Raw genomic sequence first — 18550 nt, 5'->3', positions numbered from 1 at the left:
TTACATAGTGTAGAACTTTTTAAATTAAGTTTATTTATTTATTTTGAGAGATGGAGAGAGAGAGAGAGCACAAGTCGGGTAGAGGCAGAGAGAGAAGGAAAGACAGAATTCCAAGCAGGCTCCGCACTGTCAGCACAGAGCTCAACTCAGGGCTCGAACTCATGAACCATGAGATCATGACCTGAGCTGAAATTAAGAGTCAGACGCTCAACCGACTGAGCCACCCAGGAACCCCCCTACATAATGTAGAATTTAATAAATGTGTTAGAAAGAATGAATAACTATTTTTTTTGGAGAAAATAATTTTAGATTTCTAACATCCTGCTTCATAGTGTTGATATTACAAATAGGGGTTTTATTTTTGTGTGTGATTTTTAGTTTCACCTTAAATATTTATTTTATTTTTTTATTTAAAAAAAATTTTTAATGTTTTCACTTATTTTTGAAGGAGAGAGAGAGAGAGAGAGAGAGAGAGAGAGAGAGAGACAGAGCATCAGTGGGGGAGGAACAGAGAGAGAGGGAGACACAGAATCCAAAGCAGGCACCAGGCTCTGAGCTGTCAGCACAGAGCCCGATGCGGGGCTCGAACCCACAAACCGCGAGATCATGACCTGAGCCGAAGTCAGATGCTCAACTGACTGAGCCACCCGGGCACCCCCAGGCACCCCCAAAATTTATTTTTAATTAAGGTAAATTGACATGTATGTATACTTTTTTAGATGTCTAACATAATGATTTGATATTTATATATATTGTGACATGATCACAATAAGTCTACTTAATATTTGTCACCTTACATAGTTACAAAAATTTTTTTCTTGTGATGAGAACTTTTAAGATCTACTCTTTTAGCAACTTTCAAATATGCAGTGCAGTATTGTTAACTACAGTCGCTATTCTGCCCATTACATCACATGACGTTTATTTTACAACTGGAAGTTTTTACCTTTGACTCCCTTCACCCATTTTGGTCCCCCACCCCCACTTCTGGCAACCACCAATCTGTTCTCTGTATACACATAGGAGTTTTTAGAGTATAGAGACTAGTCTCATTCATCTTTGTGTTTCTTTCTTTTTTTTTTTTAATTTTTTTAACGTTTATTTATTTTTGAGACAGAGAGAGACAGAGCATGAACAGGGGAGGGGCAGAGAGAGAGAGAGAGGGAGACACAGAATCTGAAACAGGCTCCAGGCTCTGAGCAGTCAGCACAGAGCCCGACGTGGGGCTCGAACTCACGGACCATGAGATTATGACCTGAGCCGAAGTCGGACGCTTAACCCACCGAGCCACCCAGGCGCCCCCATCTTTGTGTTTCTTATACTAGCCTAATGTCTGGTGGTAACACTTAATAAATATTTGGTGGATGAATGGAAGAAAGAGTGGTTAAATGGATGATGTGGTAAAACGATCCAATGGATACCCAGGGCTCAACCTCCATTCATCACTGTATATGACAAAAGAAGTCCTGAAGCCTGTCTGCAATGCCAAAGTCTCAGAGCTCCTCTCTCTTTGGGTGAACGTCTAATGAGATGACAAAGGAGATCAGAGCTATTGCTTAAAAGCTGGCCTGGGGTTAACTTAGTAAAACATGCACTTGTGAAGGTCTTAGTTCATTTATTTATTTAACAAATATTTGTGGAACCATGAATTCTAATCTGAAGCTTATGAGGCCAGATGTATATCACAATTCAGATTTTTTCAGATTTTAGAATAGTAATGTATCACGTAGCATGTAAAATGGGGTGTAGGGCAGCACTGTGTAATAAAGTCCATTAATATTTCTGCAGAAAAGTGTATTTACTTTCGCAGTACATTGTAGGATAACTGAAAACTGTAAATAGGCTTATGCCAGCTCAGGTCAGGTTTTGACTTCAAATGAGTTTGGGTCAAATCCATTTTTGCTGCCAACTGTGTTATGAAACACTTTCCAATTTCAGAGCTTTTTGGGTTTTGGAATTGTGGGTAAGGGATTGTAGAGCTGTAACAATGTTCCTTTGAAAAAAAATTTCCTTCAGAAGAAGAAATTTAGAAAAGTATCCAATAAATATATACTCCATCAGCGATTCCCAGTATGGTTTATTAAATAAAAGTCATCTCAAGAAATATTATTAACATCCAAAGAAACAATGAATTTAAGTGTATTTTTTATTAAAAGATAAACCTTGATATCTCGTGTGTTATTCTTAAGCAGTAGGAGAGTAGATTAGTGGGATAGAGGGTTTCTAATTCCAGAACAGCTGTTTCTTGCAGTATTTACTATGGGAAAATAAAATCATTGAAGGGCAGGGCCAGGGGGCAGCAGTCAAGGAACAAAAGGAAATAGCTGCAATTAGAGGTTGTGCTGTTCCAGGGTCTGGTAATTAAATTTTCACTGCACCTGTGAGTGCTCCAGAATTATAACATTTTCCTGTCATTTAACACTGGACACTCATTTATCTATGCAGGGTCCATTCCTTCACAGCCTAAATAAATACATAAGCAAGCAAGTAAGTAAGTAAGTAAGTAAATAGAAGTAGATACAAGGAACAACTATATTGTGTAAATGACAGAGAACAATATTTTCTCAAAAAATTTAAGCCTCATTGTCCCTCTCCAGGTAGTGTCTAGAATCTTACCACTAGGTGAAGCCCTCATTAAAAGCTGTTAAGAAAGGGATGCCTGGGTGGCTCAGTTGGTTAAGAGTTCAACTTTGCCTCAGGTCATGATCTTACGGTTTGTGAGTTTGAGCCCCTAGTCAGGCTCTCTGCCATCAGTGCAGAGCCTGCTTGGGATCCTCTGTCCACCCCCACCCCCCCAGCTCTCTGCCCCTCCCCCTCTCACACTCTCCCTCTCTCACAAAAATAAATAAACATTGAAAAAAAATTTTTTTAAAGCTGTTAAGAAAAATACCCAATATTTCCTTCAATTGTTTTGGTTCCTAAAACTCTTTAAACTGTCCATCTCTAGTCTCCAATTCTCTTGGCTTTTGTGGGGAAATGAAGACTCTGTAGCTGAGCTCCTTTTTCAAGGAGCTTCTTCAGACCTTACCAAGGCGTCCTGTTTCACAGAGAGGAGCTTGACGCACATGTAAATCGTGCATCCTCACATGGATTGGGATTTTGTGACAGTTGAATGGTGCAGAGATCATTGGATCTCAGCAGTCTCTCCCTCCTGTTTCTTCTTGTCCTTGTTTCCTCTGTCCCTGCTCACCCCACCCTGCCTGGCCTGCCCTGGCCTGCTCACTCCATCCTGTCAGCCTCACGCTCTTTCTTCATTTAGCCTCTGCTTTGATCAATGACGGTTCATTAACTGAAATCGTCAGGGTTGACCTGGAGAATATCTTGAGTCTTTTACCAAAACAATATTTTTCTCCTTGCACCATCTTCATGGAATTGTCAGTCAGTCTCTGTTCTGAGTTTTCACGTAAGACCAGACACAGCTGATTCTCCTTGTTTATGTTGATAGGAGGTTAACCATGACAAAGGGAAGAGAAGGAACTTTTCCCACCATACTTACACTTAGAAGGGGCAACAGGGAAGATAGATGCAACCATTTTTGTCTAAATATTCAGACAAATAATGCACAGCATACAATCTGCCCCTCCCCCATCCCGCCTTGGGCTTCTATCTCTTCATTTGCAATGATGATACTGAGACTACTTTTAGGAGGAAAGAGGATCATCTGTGTTCAGGGCATGTATAGAAAGGGAATTTTTTAGAATTTAAGCATTGTCTCCAGTAAGAGATGAAGGGCTTTGCCCTCGTATACAGATTTCAGGGGTCAAAATAGGTGGAAGACTGACTTTCACAGAGTTGGGTGATGTTGATAGAAGTAAAGACATTCATCTATGTGTGAGGCTGGCCCTCACAGAGAGCATATCTCTCTGGGCTCCCAGCAAGAGCTGGTAGTAGAAAGTGTCAATTGCACTGGAAACAAGCTTGTACTCAAACTGTTTCATAGAAGGTGTCGCTTATTATTGAGCATTTGTTAAAATTTGAGCACGACTCCCAGGTACCGAGCTAAGCAGTTCACATGGATTCTTTAATCTCATTCTCATGAAGCTTCTATGAGAGGGAGACTGTTAATATCTCCCATTGGGCAGACGGGGCCCCTGCGGCCTAGAAGAGTTCAGTAGCTCCTACAAGGTCACATGGCTGCTCAGTAGGGACCAGGCAGGCTGTCCACAGAGCCCCACACTCAGCCCTGTCTTGTGTGTGGTGCAGGAAAGCTCTGAATCATAACCTTTTGCTGATCCTGTGCCAGTTGGAAGACAGAAGAGGGCAGAGGATAGTGGCAGCTGAAAGAGAAGATGACCTTGGTCTTTTGACACATTGAGCTGGAAAGGCAGTGTCTGTGTTCTTAGTCTGTGTAAACAACTGTCTGATAATAAAAATGCACAGATCAGTGAAAGCAAACATTTTAAATAACCCTGCAGAGTGGAAAGAGAAGCAAAGCGAATGGATGACTCTTTAGGCTTTGTCAATCACTGTAGGCTGAGTTACTTGTTTTCTAGACAATACAGAAAACTGGTGCCAGGGTGGGGCCTGAAGTCTGCCACCTAAACTTTGACCTCGTTTTCTTTCCACATCTTAACAAGTTTGACAATGTAAATAGTTGAACAAGAAAAACAGGATCCAGGTCCAGGTGGAGGGTAGGAAGCAGCAAGTGAAGGAAGTGGAGCAGAGATGAGAGTGCGGCCCTCCCAGGAAGGAGGTCTGGGGGCTCTTAACCTTCCTTGCGGGTACAGACAATTATGCTTTTTCTGTTTTATTTAAAGTGCTATAATACTAGAGGTTCAGTTGTCTCTTTCAGTTAAGATTGCTGCTCCTAAGCCCTTTAAGAATGGAAATTCTGCCCCAGACATGGGTTGAGAAAATTCTGGAGAGAATGAGGTCTAGCAGAAGCTGAGTGGAATGGGTTCTATGAAGGCAGCTGGTCAACCTGAATTGGAGACTTTTCTGTGGCCAGAGGGGAGGAAGGGATGGAAGAGGACTGGGAAGGAAATAAAGTTATTGTCCCGATTCTGCTAGAGAAAGAACAGCACAAGAAAACCAGTTCCTTGGTTCCCATTCTTTCCAAGTTTTATGTATTTCACAAATGCAGTCTATTTAGGATTTTCTTGTACGATTTATAATTTAAGACTGAAATCTCTTTTGAGGGGGAGTCAGTGTGTAGCTGATAGTCACTAATACGTTGCGTGTGTCCTGTCAGGAAGTCAGCGTCACTCTGTTGCCGTAAAGCAATACTGAGAAACATTTCGGTGGCTTATGGCTGCGTTGAAAGTGGGTACGCTTTGGCATCAACAGCCTGGGGCTTGAATCTTGGCTCTACAAGTTACTACTTTTTTGTGTCCAGTCACTTTCCAAATCTCTCAGAGGAAAATGATTTCCTCATTTGTAATTGAATTGAATTGAATTGAATTGAGTTTAATTTAATATTTAATTTAATTTTTTATTTAAAATTTTTCCTGATTAAAGAAATTTTTTTTAAGTTCATTTTTTTATTTTGAGAGAGAGATACACACATATACTTCTGGGAAGGGGCAGAGAGAGAGGAAGAGAGAATCCCAAGCAGGCTCCATGCTGTCAGCATGGGGGGTAATGTGGGACTGATCCCACAAACCGTGAGATCATGACCTCAGCTGAAACTAAGAGCTGGACGCTTAACCAACTGATCCACCCAGGTGCCCCATAATTTTTTCCTCATTTTAAATGGACATAAAACCCACCTTGAGTGATTGGGATGGAGATGAAATGAGGTGAATAAAAGTGCCAAGGTGTTCAAGCACTAGTAGGTATTAGTATCGGTGAGCAGATCTCTGACAAAAACAATATTTAGATCCAAATTGTAAGCTCCAACTTAAAGCTAGCAAAAGGAAACAGAGCATGAATATTGTAAAAATCATTTATGTTTGATGTAGAATGCATTGTGTATCTTCCCTCAAGCTGATTTAGCTTGCTCATTACCTGCCACTCTGGCTAGTATGGGACTGGCTTCTTTCTTAGCCATTGCTGATAGCTTGTTTGGTAGGGACCGTGGCCTGGAAAGTATTTTGAATAGTTTGGGAATAAATGTGTTCAGAGAATTCAGCTACAGTGAGAGTGAGCCCCAAATTGATTATCTATAAAGAAGAAATCTTTTGGAAGTTTTTTTTTTTTCTTCTTCTTTAGATGTTCATTGCTTACTCTTAGTCTTTTTCTCACTTGTCTTGTGCTCTGTAATCTTGTCAGGACTAAAACAAGTTTTCTTCCCCTGACTGCTCACAAATTGCAATACAATTGTGTCTCTTTGATGTTATACAGCATGTTGTATCCTCTCCCATAGGCACCGGGAGATTCTGTTTTCTCAAATTTCACTTTATCTCTTCTATAATATCCAGGAGAAAAATGAAACCACAGCAAAGTGTTCTCATTGATCAAGAATCCTTTTAATGACTACCCTTTTGCTTCTTGGCAGTGTGATCTCTTGGCTCTGTGACCTTTAGGGTTTAGATCATCATTGTCCAAACCAAAGTAACACTCTACATTGCTTTAGAAATTGAAAGGCGCCTCATTTGTTTTGGTTCTACAAAATGCCCTTTCATATTAATAAGCAACAAACAAACAAATAGAACCTGGAAGGTTGCCTTCAGCACCCATTGCTTGCTTCCTACCCTATAATCCTGGGGTTGTAAATTCTGTACAATACACTTGAGACACCCTATAAACCGCAGTGATTTCGATAGAACACCTCTCCTCTATCACTGGATTGGTAAACAGCTACACCCCCAAATAAATTAGTTTTAAGTCTGTGTAGCCCTTCAAGCTCATTTTGAATAAGTAATTCACACAAAAATGGCAAGCAGTGGCTGTTACATCATCTTAGAATGCAAATAAGTGGCTTGTGTGAATGTGAACGGGAACAATTACTGCCACCTTATGTGGTAACATACTTCCAGCTGAAGGGAGCCAGGGAACTTGTGCTGCTACCTCCCTGTGACCAGATACTGATACCCTTTTTCAAGCATCATCCTCAAGAGAGCCTTGTGGAGAAAAATGTAAGGCCTTTCATCGATCGAGTCTTTGAATTCTCTCTGTGATGAGGCCACTATCTTCTATTTTATAGTAGTTATTTAGAAAGAAAAGTCTTGTTTTTAAAATAGATCTAGAAAATGAGCATCCTGTTTAAAATTCAGATGCCCTGTTTGTAAACTATCTTGTCTACACCAGAGTGTGGAGAGAATGGCTTTCCCCCCTTAGGCCTGCCAGGCAAAGCCTTGTTAATGGCTCATAGTTGGGCCTGGATCTCACATAGACAGGATTTTGACCTGGAGTCGGACTCATCAGTTACTACGTGGTTTACAGAGAAGAAGTCATCTGCTGTAATGGATATGTCTTTAGCCCTTTACAGGAAAAATTAAATGCCTTAGTTCTTACAGAAGGTATATTATTTCTATTACATGTCATTTCATTCTCCTATGAAGTAGGTATCATCTCTGTTTTCACAGATGAAGAAATGGAGGCCAAAAGTCAATAACCTGTCCAGTTTCACACAGCTGATCAGTGGAAAGACTGGGGTTTGAATTCTGATCTGTTTGACAGGTAAAAGCCCACGTTCTTTCCTCTGGGAAAGGTTGTTTGTGTGAAGTTCAGGGCGAATAGGAAATTAATAAATTATTGTCTCCATCATCAAAAAAAACTTACACTCGTTGGTGAAATAAGACGTACAAACAAGTTACAGAGAGAAGAGATTAAATAAGTTTAATTGCATGCAGAAATGTCAGTCAACCGCTTTAAACTATGTACTTCACTTGGCAGGCCATCCTGTCCTGCCATGCAATATAGTTTGTCCTGTAGAGCAGAGAACTGGCAAACTACAGCCTGGGGCCAGATCTAGCCATGCCCATTTGTTTATGTACCATCCATGGCTGCTTTCTTGTTACACTGGAGGGGTGCGTCCCTGCACCCAAGATGGTATGGCTCATAAAGTGGAAAATATTTACTATCTGGCCCTTTACAGAAAACATTTACCAATCTCTGGTATAAAGTACAAAAATGCACAAATAGCAGTAATGAACACATAACAAATGAATATAGCAGAATAAGCCATCTGCTAGAATGAATGTCTTCAGTTTACACCTTTACAGGAAGAATTAAATGCCTTAGTTTTTACAAAAGATATATTATTTACATTACATGTTATTAAAATGATAAATAAATAGATATTTTAAGACTGGCAAAAATATATGGGTTCTGGATTGGTTTACTGATTGATTCATTCATTTATAGCTATTTCAAGTAGTAAGTTTTGTTGAAAAACTAAAACCAAAAATGAACAGGAGAAATGATAGCATGCCTCACTCAAAACATGTGTAATTTTGATGAAACTAGTAGCCAAGTACAAAATGAAGCAGGATGTTAACCCTGATGACTGGAGTTCACATCTATTTATTTTACATATGGGGAAATATTTTACATATACATTGCATTCTCTTGGCTCTATAAACAACATCCTTAATTACCTGAAGGCTTTGCATTCTTCAGCCTGGTGACTGTTTTTCAAATTTCATGTAATGATTAGTCAGAGTGGAAAAACAGGAAATAAGGCAACAGTGTGACACAGAGGAAGTGGCTCAGGGAGCCTGGAGTTCTAATATTGGCTATGCAACTCACTGGCTAAACCAGACATTTAATCTCTCTCTGCCCTTATTTCCTAAAACCTGCACATGGAGACACACAGCTTGTGTGTATGGGAGTAGGGCCTCCAAACGTTATTCCTACCAACCATCTGTCTGAAAACCTATTGTACCCCTCCCCATATCCTTGGGATCCTTAACAGCAGAATGAACCCAAGTGAGTTATTAATTTCAGTATCTGTTTAGAGACTGTTCTAAAAGCATTCCAGCTTCTTCCTGGCTGTAAAGGGAGGTATTTTAGGGGGTTGGTTGGGATGAACCAGGAAAGAGGGAGGCCATGGGGTGTTAAGAACTAAACTCTTCACTGTGTGAACATCTGTTGTTCCCTGTAAGCCTGGTTAGGGAAGAAATGGGAAGGGAACCTTCACTCTGATCTAGACAACTTCTAAACTCTCCATTTCCAGAAGTGTCTGCTCCATTCAGATGACCAATCAGGGCCTGGCTTGAGTATCCAAATCACTCAGTATGGCCTAATCCAACTTCTACCAGATATGACTGGTCAACCTGAGGCCCTTGGCCTTCACCTGTAAGCTGCCTGCTCCAATGAGTTTGGAAACTTAGTTCCTTGGAATCTGTGAATACCTAGCTCGAGAACTCCCTTCTTAAGTACCATGGTCACTGTTCTTTGTCTCTAGTGTTGAGCTGGGCTCTTAGATTTCCTTTTAGGGTTGTTTTCTAAACCCCCAACAGGGTTTCTGGTCCTGACTTTTTCTTAGCACTAGGGGAAACTGGCCTCATTTGGCTAGTCCTTGTGAAGTCTGGTGGGCTTTCAGTTCTCTTTCAGGACAATTCTTCATATGAGAGAGAGAAAACCTAGTGTATTTTCCATAAGGGATTATTTGGGAGTTGTTAGTTTAATGTTTTTCAGTTCGTATATATCATAGACTTTATTAACTGCTTATATTATCTGTTGCTGAGGGAGGTATATAAAATTTCTATGAGACTGTAGATATGTCAATTTCTCTTTGTAATTCTGTCAACATTTTGCTTTGAAAAAATTGAAGGTACAATTTGGATGCACACAGGTTCGGGATTGTTATATCTCCTTGGTGAAATTTTCCTTTTTATTTATCTTTTGTTTCCTACCATTTGTTTTGGCCCCAAAGTCTATGTTGCTTAACACTTGCCTGGTATATCTACTTTTTACCCTCCACTTAGTTGTGATTCACTTTATTTTGCTGGTATAAAAAACATGGGCTTTGCCACAGCAAAATTTGGAGTTCTCTGCAATGACACTAAGTGTGGATTTTAATTTAATTTTAAATTTAATTTTAATTTTTTTAACATTTATTTATTATTGAGAAACCGAGCACGGGAGGGGCAGAGAGAAGGGGAGACACAGAATCTGAGGCAGGCTCCAGGCTCTGAGCTGTCAGCACAGAGCCCAACGCAGGGTTCGAACCCACAGACCGTGAGATCATGACCCAAACCGAAGTTGGACACCCAATCTACTGAGCTACCCAGGTGCCCCAACACTAAGTGTAGGTTTTAAAGATGATCAGGGAACTGATCAGAAGGCTGATCTTCCAGAGGTCAGAGTGAGAAAGCTGTGTCCTGGAGGTGGCATTAAATGTGGCTTCAGCCAAGCTACCCAGGGTGGTGGCAAAATACGTTGGATTAGTAACAGCCTGGTGGGCAAAGGAACAGAGACATTGTCATAATGGAAAGAAAGGATCAGATGCACAAGCACAGAGTTACAGTGCCTAGCCACCTTGCAAGGAGAGAATAGGATTTGCTGATTTGTTTCCCTAGTGGTCTTGTCTCAGGTAATGGATGCCTTGTCCGGATGATGACACTGTGTAAAGCAGTTGCTACCTCCTTGGAGCATTTGACATCTATATCAATGAGTCATTATGGTTCCCAGTAGCCAAGGATACCTTGGAATTGGGCTTACGTGTCACCCTTTATGTCTCTGAAAGAGTGCTATCTTTAGTATCTCATTCTCCAGAAATGACCCCAGAAGGAAGTCAAGGAAGGAAAAGAAAGAGATCTGCTCCAAGAACTTCATCATGTCCTCAACCAGATGGCCCAGTTTGTTGTCCAAGACCAGTTCCTGTCCCTATCCTTTTCCTCTCTGCCCATCCTAAGCACCAGTATCATCTGCAGTCTTTAGCCTTTAGTCATTTCTCAGAGAAGCCATAGTGTACCTTTTCTATTCATTTATTTCCACTTTTCTGTATTCATATGTTTCTAATGTGTTTTAGCTTATAGCTGATTTTAAAAGTGTGATATAAAAATATCCTCTTCTGAACTATCAAACTTATCCATTCATATTTATTATGACTATTAATACACATGATTTTATTTATTCTACCTCCTGTTTGTTTTTATTTTACCATTCCTTTCTTTTTGGCTGCTTTTTATTTCTCCTTCCTTACTTCTCTTTATCACTTCTTTTCCCTATTACAGTTTTGATATATGTTTTATCTCTATTTTTGTGTTAAACTTTAGAAGTTTAACATGTGTGTGATTGACTTAACAAAGACCAAAATGATATCTCTACCTTTTATGAGAACTTTAATTCTACTTTCCCCACTTCATTTTCAATATTATTACCCGCCCCCCCCGCCCAGTATTTTAGGTCTACCTTACTTGTAACCCGTCTTTAATGTTGTTTTTCTGTTTTTTGTTTTTTGTTTGTTTGTTTTTAAAGAATATACTTATCTAAATTTACCTTATGTTTACCAGTGACATGGCTCACTTTTCCTTCAGCTTATTCCTTCCTTCTTGGTCCAATTTTCTTTATCTTTTAATTCTTTCCATAAAGATCTGTAAATGATAATTTTTTTGAAATTTGTTTTTCGGAGTTGCACTGTAATTCTTCAATCATAGCTTAGCTGGGACTAGAACTTTAGGACTTTGAAGACATTAGGAATGTTGCTATTGGGAAGTAAATGTCATAGCTTTGCGGGTAATTTGTCTTTCACTCTGTTTTTGTTACTTTTATGGTTTGCTCTATCTGTGATATACTGTGGGGTCACTACCATTTTTCCAAGTGTGGGTTTACTTCTATTTATCCTGTTCTGTGCTCAGAGAGCCCTTTAAATCTGAGGATTTAACATCTTTCTTCCATCTTGAGTCCTGTTTCTTCTGAAACTCAAAGTTAAAAATCTCTCTCTCCCTGTCTCTCTTTGTATACGTGGGTGGGTGTGCCTTTCAGTTGTATAGTCTACAGTTATTAAACTCTTTTCATACTTTTTATAATTTCATTTTTCGTGTTGAATTCTAGTGTTTCTTCAGATCTGTCTGAGCTGCTTAACCTCTCCATTAATGTCAGCGATTATATTTTTGCAAATCAAGCACTAAATAAATGTTAGCTATTTTTATCCTTCCTTTATTAACTTCTAACATACTTATTGTGTAGTGTGTCAGTTGTTCTAATGTCTTGGGTTCTTGGATGTGTTCATTTTCCTGTGGTTGCATTGGCTGACTTTCCCGTAGGGTGAATTGTTTCTTTGTGAAGTTTGTAATTTTTTAATGATTGGCTCATTTTTAGCTGTTTGTTTTTAAAGTGGGAAACTCAAGTGTTTTTTTGGGTTCATGTCTATTGGTTCTGCTCAGGTTATCACCGGTTTGAGGTAGATTTTTACATTAAATTCTCAACTCTGGAATTTAGACCTGCCCATGGTGCAAGGCTGAAGTTTTTTCCAGGACCCTTTTTTGTATGTATGTATGTATGTATGTATGTATGTATGTATGTATGTATGTATTTCGCATGTGTTTGTGTACCCAGAATTAAAGATTTTGTGGGATTTGGAGTCCTTTACTCTCTATGTCTGCATGGTAAACTTCCAGTTTGCGGCCAACTGTTCATTTGGCCTTTTCTCACAATTCAAACAAACAAAACTCGTTCCTTATCTTATTTATCCTGAGGATGGTAATGAATTGGCCCAGGAGCTATTAAAAAAATAAAAGCCAAACCAAACCAAAGCAAAACACAAACTGACTGCTATAGGACTGATGTAAATAATAGACTTTCTTGTATGAGATACTTAGCTAAGCCTTATATTCATTAACAGTGACAATGGAGTTAAATTTTTATTTATATAAATTTGGAGCTTTGAGGTAGTGAGAATAATCTGAAATGATAGGCTTGCTAAAAATACCTGGCATTGTGATTTATTTAGATTTTTTTTTCTTACTGCTGTCAATAATTAGGTGGCTGTTTCTTAACCTTTCTTAGCGACAGAAAAGTACACTTACATGCAAAGATTTCTATAAATTTTCAGGGAGTCCATGGACCTCTTGGAGCCCATACAGAGACAACAGGTAAAGACTCTTTGAATCATGTAGCATTTGAGTTAGAGTTAAAATAAATTCATCATATTTGAACACCCTTAGAGTTTCTGAGGGGCTTCCATTCAGGGCACCCATCTTCTCCACCCAGTTTCCCAACGATTTCATAATAAAAAAATAATGTGTAAAGTCTAGGGGCACCTGGGTGGCTCAGTCAGTTAAGCATCTAACTTTGGCTCAGATCATGAGCTCATGGTTTGTGGGTTTGAGCCCTGCATTGGGCTCTGCACTGACAGCTTGGAGTCTGAAGCCTGCTTCAGATTCTCTCTCTCTCTCTGCCCCTCCCCTGCTTGTGCTGTCTGCTCTATCTCTCTCAAGAATGAGTTATCAATAAAAAAATGTGTAAAGTCTAAAATAATCCTCCTTATTTTGAATAAAGGTTAGGTTGGAAGATATGGACTAATAGGGTGCCGAGTGTTTGTCCTAATGGAACACCAGGATTAGCCTGATTTACCCACCTGTACCCGTCTGGACAGGGCTGATGTCTCTGCCTGGGAAGTACTAAGTACCAAGTACTTAGGATAAGTATTAAGGCAGGGAAGCACTAATAAGTAGGAAGGCAGGGAAGATCAGAAGAATAGTCCTGTTTTCAGAGAAGGAAAGGAGTGGAGCTCAGCTATAGATCAGGTGTATTTTCCAAATTTACCAATGGCAGAGAAAATAAATGATAGAGAGAACCTTGGGGAGAATCCTTCCAGGTGGAGACCAGGAGAGGGTATATTATTTCCCCTCAGCACCGCTGACTGTAGATGACAGGTGCTAAAGTATATGTAAGGGGGACTAGACAGCTTAAAAATCTGCTATGAAAAATCCTCAACAGGAGTGATTTATACTCCATTTTGCCTCCCCAAAATGGATGGTGCTGGCTGTGCAGCTCTACAGGCCAACAGGCACATGGGGAGGCTGATTATGAAAGGCATGTCCCTGAAGTCACTTTGTCTCCTTGGCAATACGTTCTGCGGCCACAGCTCAGAACACAAACTTCCCAGGTCCGTTGTCCTTATGATGAGAAATTGCGTGCAATTTACCGAATACCTTGAAGGGATACTCTTCTTTATTCCCCAAGTTTACATTTTTAAGGAGTTTACAGTAGGATTCCAGGGGCTGATAAAAATCACAGAAAGGTCAAATCTGTCTATCTTAGCGCATTATCCCTTTAGTTGGATGCTAATGAGGTGAATCCATTGCTTTCTAAATTTTATTTTATTTTAGATTTTTTCAAGTTTATTTATTTTTTGAGGCGGGGGGGGGGGGAGAAGGGGAGGGACAGAAAGAGAGGGAGAGGGAGAGAATCCCAAGAGTCTCTGCATGGTCAGCACAGAGCCCGATGTGGGGCTTGAACTCACCAACTGTGAGATCATGACCTGAGCCAAAATCAAGAGTCGAACACTTAACCAAGTGAGCCTCCCAGGTGGCCCATAAAAATTTATTAATTAAAAAAACCTTTTTCTTATTCACTTTCCTGAAATTTTAATTTTTTCCTCATGGTATTTGGCTTATACTCCTTTAAGCCACAAACCTGTGACCACTTTATACTACTTCTCACTGTCCCCTGCCTTAGGTCCTTTATAAACTTCAGTCCCTTTCTCCTCTTTGATCCTCTCTCTTTCTCATTTAGTGACTCATTTCATTATGTCCCTAAAGGCCTGTGAAAGAGGTCATGTATCTATTAAGAACCCTTTAACACATGGTGTGGCTGGTGTGGATCTGAAATCTTTGGCTCTGATGTCACTTAGGTTAGGATTACTGGGGCCCAAACAGCTCCGCTACCTTTGGAAGGACTCAGTGCTTTTACAAACCAGGACCACAGAGCACAGCCTTGAGTCCCTCTGTCAGGACCCCTTCCACTTATGCCCAGTAGTAAGCACTGAGTTGTTAGGGTTAATACTTGTTTAGAAGGAAACTGAAATGGCGTTTCCTGGATTCCAAGTCCCTCTTTTGGTTTCATTGCTGACAGAACTCCAGTTTTTTCAGACTTCCAGCTTGCTCCCTAAAGCAATACAGGAACTTGGTGCAAGAGGCAAATGTGAAGTGTAAGTTTTTAGGTATTTCACTCTATAGTTTTCAGTTGAGTCTTAACTTTATTTTATAGATGAGGAACCTGAGGCTTAAGAAAAGTGGAGGAGCCTGGATTTGAATCTAGAACTATCCAACACTGAAGCCAGTTCTTTGCACTGTTCTATGCTGCCCTCTTATTTTAATCTTTCATGATTTTTTGAGGTTGGGTCTCTGTTTATCTTCACATCATGTCAGTCAAGACAGGTTGTAAGAACTGCACTACATCATACCCATATATATATTTTTAAGTTTATTTATTTTGACAGAGAGAGGGAGAAAGAGAGAGAGAGTGCACATAAGTGGGGGAGGGGCAGAGAGAGAGGGAGAGAGACCATCCCAAGCAGTCTCTGCACTGCTGGCATGGAGCCCCTGATGCAGATCTCGAACCCACAAACTGCGAGATCATGACCTGAGCCAAAGTCAAGAGTTGGATGCTCAACCAACTGAACCACCGAGGCCCCCCTGTACCCATATTTTTATCTAAATAAACCATGCGGGAACTATTTCCTACCTAATTTCAAGTCTGTTCAACCCATCTCACAAAGACTTGTTCCCTGGCTTTCAGAATCTGGAGAGGAAGCACCATTTTTGGTTTTGATTTTGTAGAAAGGACAGATTTATGTTTATTTAGTTTCCATAATCCTATTTGGGCAATTACAATATAAAAATTATATATATATATATATAATGATTTATCATACATTCTCAATGTAAAGAATTGAAACAGCATGAGACATTTAGAGTAAAATATCAAAGTCTCCATTTATCATCAGTGCATTGGGTTTTATACCTATTTCCAGATGTAACCACTGAAAGCAGTAAGGTATTTATTGTTCCATAGGGCACCTGGGTGGCTCAGTCGGTTAAGCTCTGACTTTGGCTCAGGTCATAAACTCCGGGTTCATGAGTTTGAGCCCCACGTCTGGCTCTGTGCTGATAGCTTGGAGCCTGGAGCCTGCTTCAGATTCTGTGTCTTTCTCTCTCTCTGCCCCTCCCCTGCTTGTACTCTCTCTCTCTCTCTCAAAAGTAAATAAACAACAACAACAAAAAGGTATTTTCTGTTCAGCACTTTATATTAGCTTTATGTGCATATACACACATATACACTGTATTTATTCATTGTTTAAGGTGAAGTTAGATTATGCTTATTGTTTTGGATTTGCTTTTTTCACTTAATAATAAGTCTTGAAGATGTTTACATGGCAATTCAAATAGATCTACCTCATTCTTTAAAAAAATTTTTGTTTTAAGTTTATTTATGTATTTTGAAAGACACAGAGACAGTGTGAGCGGGGGAGGGGTAGAGAGAGAGGGAAAGAGAGAGAATCCCAAGCAGACTCTTCACTTGCAGTGAGTTCGATATGGGGCTCAAACTCATGAAACTGGGAGATCATGACCTGAGCTGAAGCTGAGAGTCAGATGTTTAACAGATTGAGCCAAACAGGCACCCCTACCTCATTCTTCTTAATGGCAAAATAGTATCCCATTCCTTATTAATACTAAAATTTCCTAAGGTGTGTTCTATGGTAAAAAATAATTGGGAAATACAAGATCAAATGCAGTTAACTAGAGTTCTTTACTATAGGCTACCAGAACCTTAAGTATGGTAATGTGCATGGTAAATCTCCAAGAGGGTTTATCTGGATGGAGTGTTTATCAAACTTAATTTGTTTGTCAAACTTTAATTTATTTGCTTTAAAAGCTTCTTCAGGGTAGATACTGCTTGCATGGATGAGGCAAATCTAGGAGGTTAGGCTAATACTTAAGATGCCAGATTTTAGCTGACTGGACCCCAGGGGTGCAGTCAACAGGATATAATTTAACAGGAATTAAATGTTGCACACTAGTTTCAAATATCAGCAGCATAAGTATAAAATGAGGATTAATGATTTTTAGAAAAAGGAAAGCCTTTACAATTGTATATGAATGCAAGTTCAATATGAACTATCAAGGTGATGTGACTGCTTAAAAAGCTAATGAAAATTTAAGGTGCATAACTGGAATTACGGTGTTCAGATCAGCCAACGTAATTATTTCACCATACTCCTGTTGGTCCAGCTTTGACACCTCACCTTCTCATAGGGAAAGCTCCACCTCTTAGCACCAAGAGCCAATAAAATACCCTTGCCCTTAACTATGAATCATCCTTGGAGAAGGAAAGAAGAGGGCAGAAAGAACAGATAGGAGCCTGCAGATAACTTAGAAGCCCAAAACCATACTTTTCATAGACATTTTAGTTTGAAAGGGTTTTCTCTTACTTCTCTTAATTCAATGCTGTAGATATTATTTCCTTCATTTTACAGATGAACAAATGAGCTTCAGCCACAGCTAAGTCTTTTTTTTTAAGTTTATTTATTTATTTTGAAAGAGAGAGAGAGAGAAGGGGAGGGGCAGAGAGAGAGGGAGAAAGAATCCCAAACAGGCTCCCATTGCTGTCAGCTCAGAGCCCAACATGGGGTTGGGTCCCACAAATGGTGAGATCATGACCTGAGCGGAAATTGAGAGTCTGATGTTCAACCGACTGAGCCCCCCCAGGTGCCCCAGCCAGAGCAAGCTCTTGACCTTACTTCCTTTGATGCCAAGTTTAGGTTTTTTTCAACTATACCCCCATCATGTTTGTATATGTGTATTTTTAAGCTTTCCTTCCTGATTATCAAATGCTTCCCAACTTCACTGTCTGAATTTTTGCCACTCTCCCAGAATACTCTGGATAACAATTATGTTCATTCAAACAGAGCTAATCTGATTTCTGACTACTCACCCGCTCTACGCACTTTTTTTAAATGTAAATGATGTACTGGTCACTGACAACTGGATTTGAATCTACTTTTCTAATTTATTCTTCCACTTCAACTTGGTCTCAGCTCTTTGCCCCTCAGATGGGGATTTGTTGCTGTCCATTATTTCCAGACCTTGCCTTCAGAAATCATCCCTATCACTTAACAAAAAGTCACTCAATTACTTAATTGAGGTGGCTGAATGCTTATTTTTCTGTATCTTGCTAGCTAAGAGTAGTCAACATTAAATTTTCTGGAGTGGTCTTTGGTGGTATCCACTAAATCATTAATGACATAAACAAAAAAATAATAACACTAAAAATTAAATATCAAAGTAATGATGAGTAAATTTGAAAACATTCTACTGCCAGTAGATAAAACCTGTTTCTCCACAAGATACTGCTGTTTTATGATTATTAAAATGTTGGTACAATCCCCAGATTGTTCTTCTTCCCTTTTTGAAATCAGTTTAATGGAAAACACACAAATTTATGGTTCATAAAAATTTCAAAAAAATATAATTTCTGAAAGTAGATAAAAAATTTTCTTTTATTTTCCTGCATCAACAATTTACATTTTTTAAATCAAAATTTACAATATATGTTCTAAACAGATATACTGGTTCTTCAACTGTGCAAAAACATTTTATTCCACATATCACCTGAAAGAAGTGTTAATAATTGAACTTTTTTGTAAACTTCATGGAACTGAAGTTTAAACCTCAGAAACATATAGAAGATTTTTTGAGAAACATTTAATTATATT

The 18550-nt window shown here is 39.4% G+C and overlaps 1 long non-coding RNA gene across 3 annotated transcripts in view; it reads left to right on the top strand.

Moving 5' to 3' along the window:
* Window positions 1-18550, top strand: part of LOC131506869 (uncharacterized) — a 201345-nt gene that overhangs the window by 64438 nt on the left and 118357 nt on the right. For 2 of the 3 annotated variants that reach the window (XR_009259201.1, XR_009259200.1), the window contains exon 3: window positions 7443-7560. This is a non-coding gene — a long non-coding RNA (uncharacterized LOC131506869). The remainder of the gene's footprint in view (window positions 1-7442; window positions 7561-18550) is intronic. The other variant, XR_009259202.1, reaches the window with a different exon arrangement.

This window comes from Neofelis nebulosa, chromosome 3 (assembly GCF_028018385.1).
Source record: "Neofelis nebulosa isolate mNeoNeb1 chromosome 3, mNeoNeb1.pri, whole genome shotgun sequence".
Classification (NCBI taxonomy): domain Eukaryota; kingdom Metazoa; phylum Chordata; class Mammalia; order Carnivora; family Felidae; genus Neofelis; species Neofelis nebulosa.
Note: the sequence above shows the minus strand (reverse complement) of the source record. Positions and strands in the feature narration are given on the sequence as shown.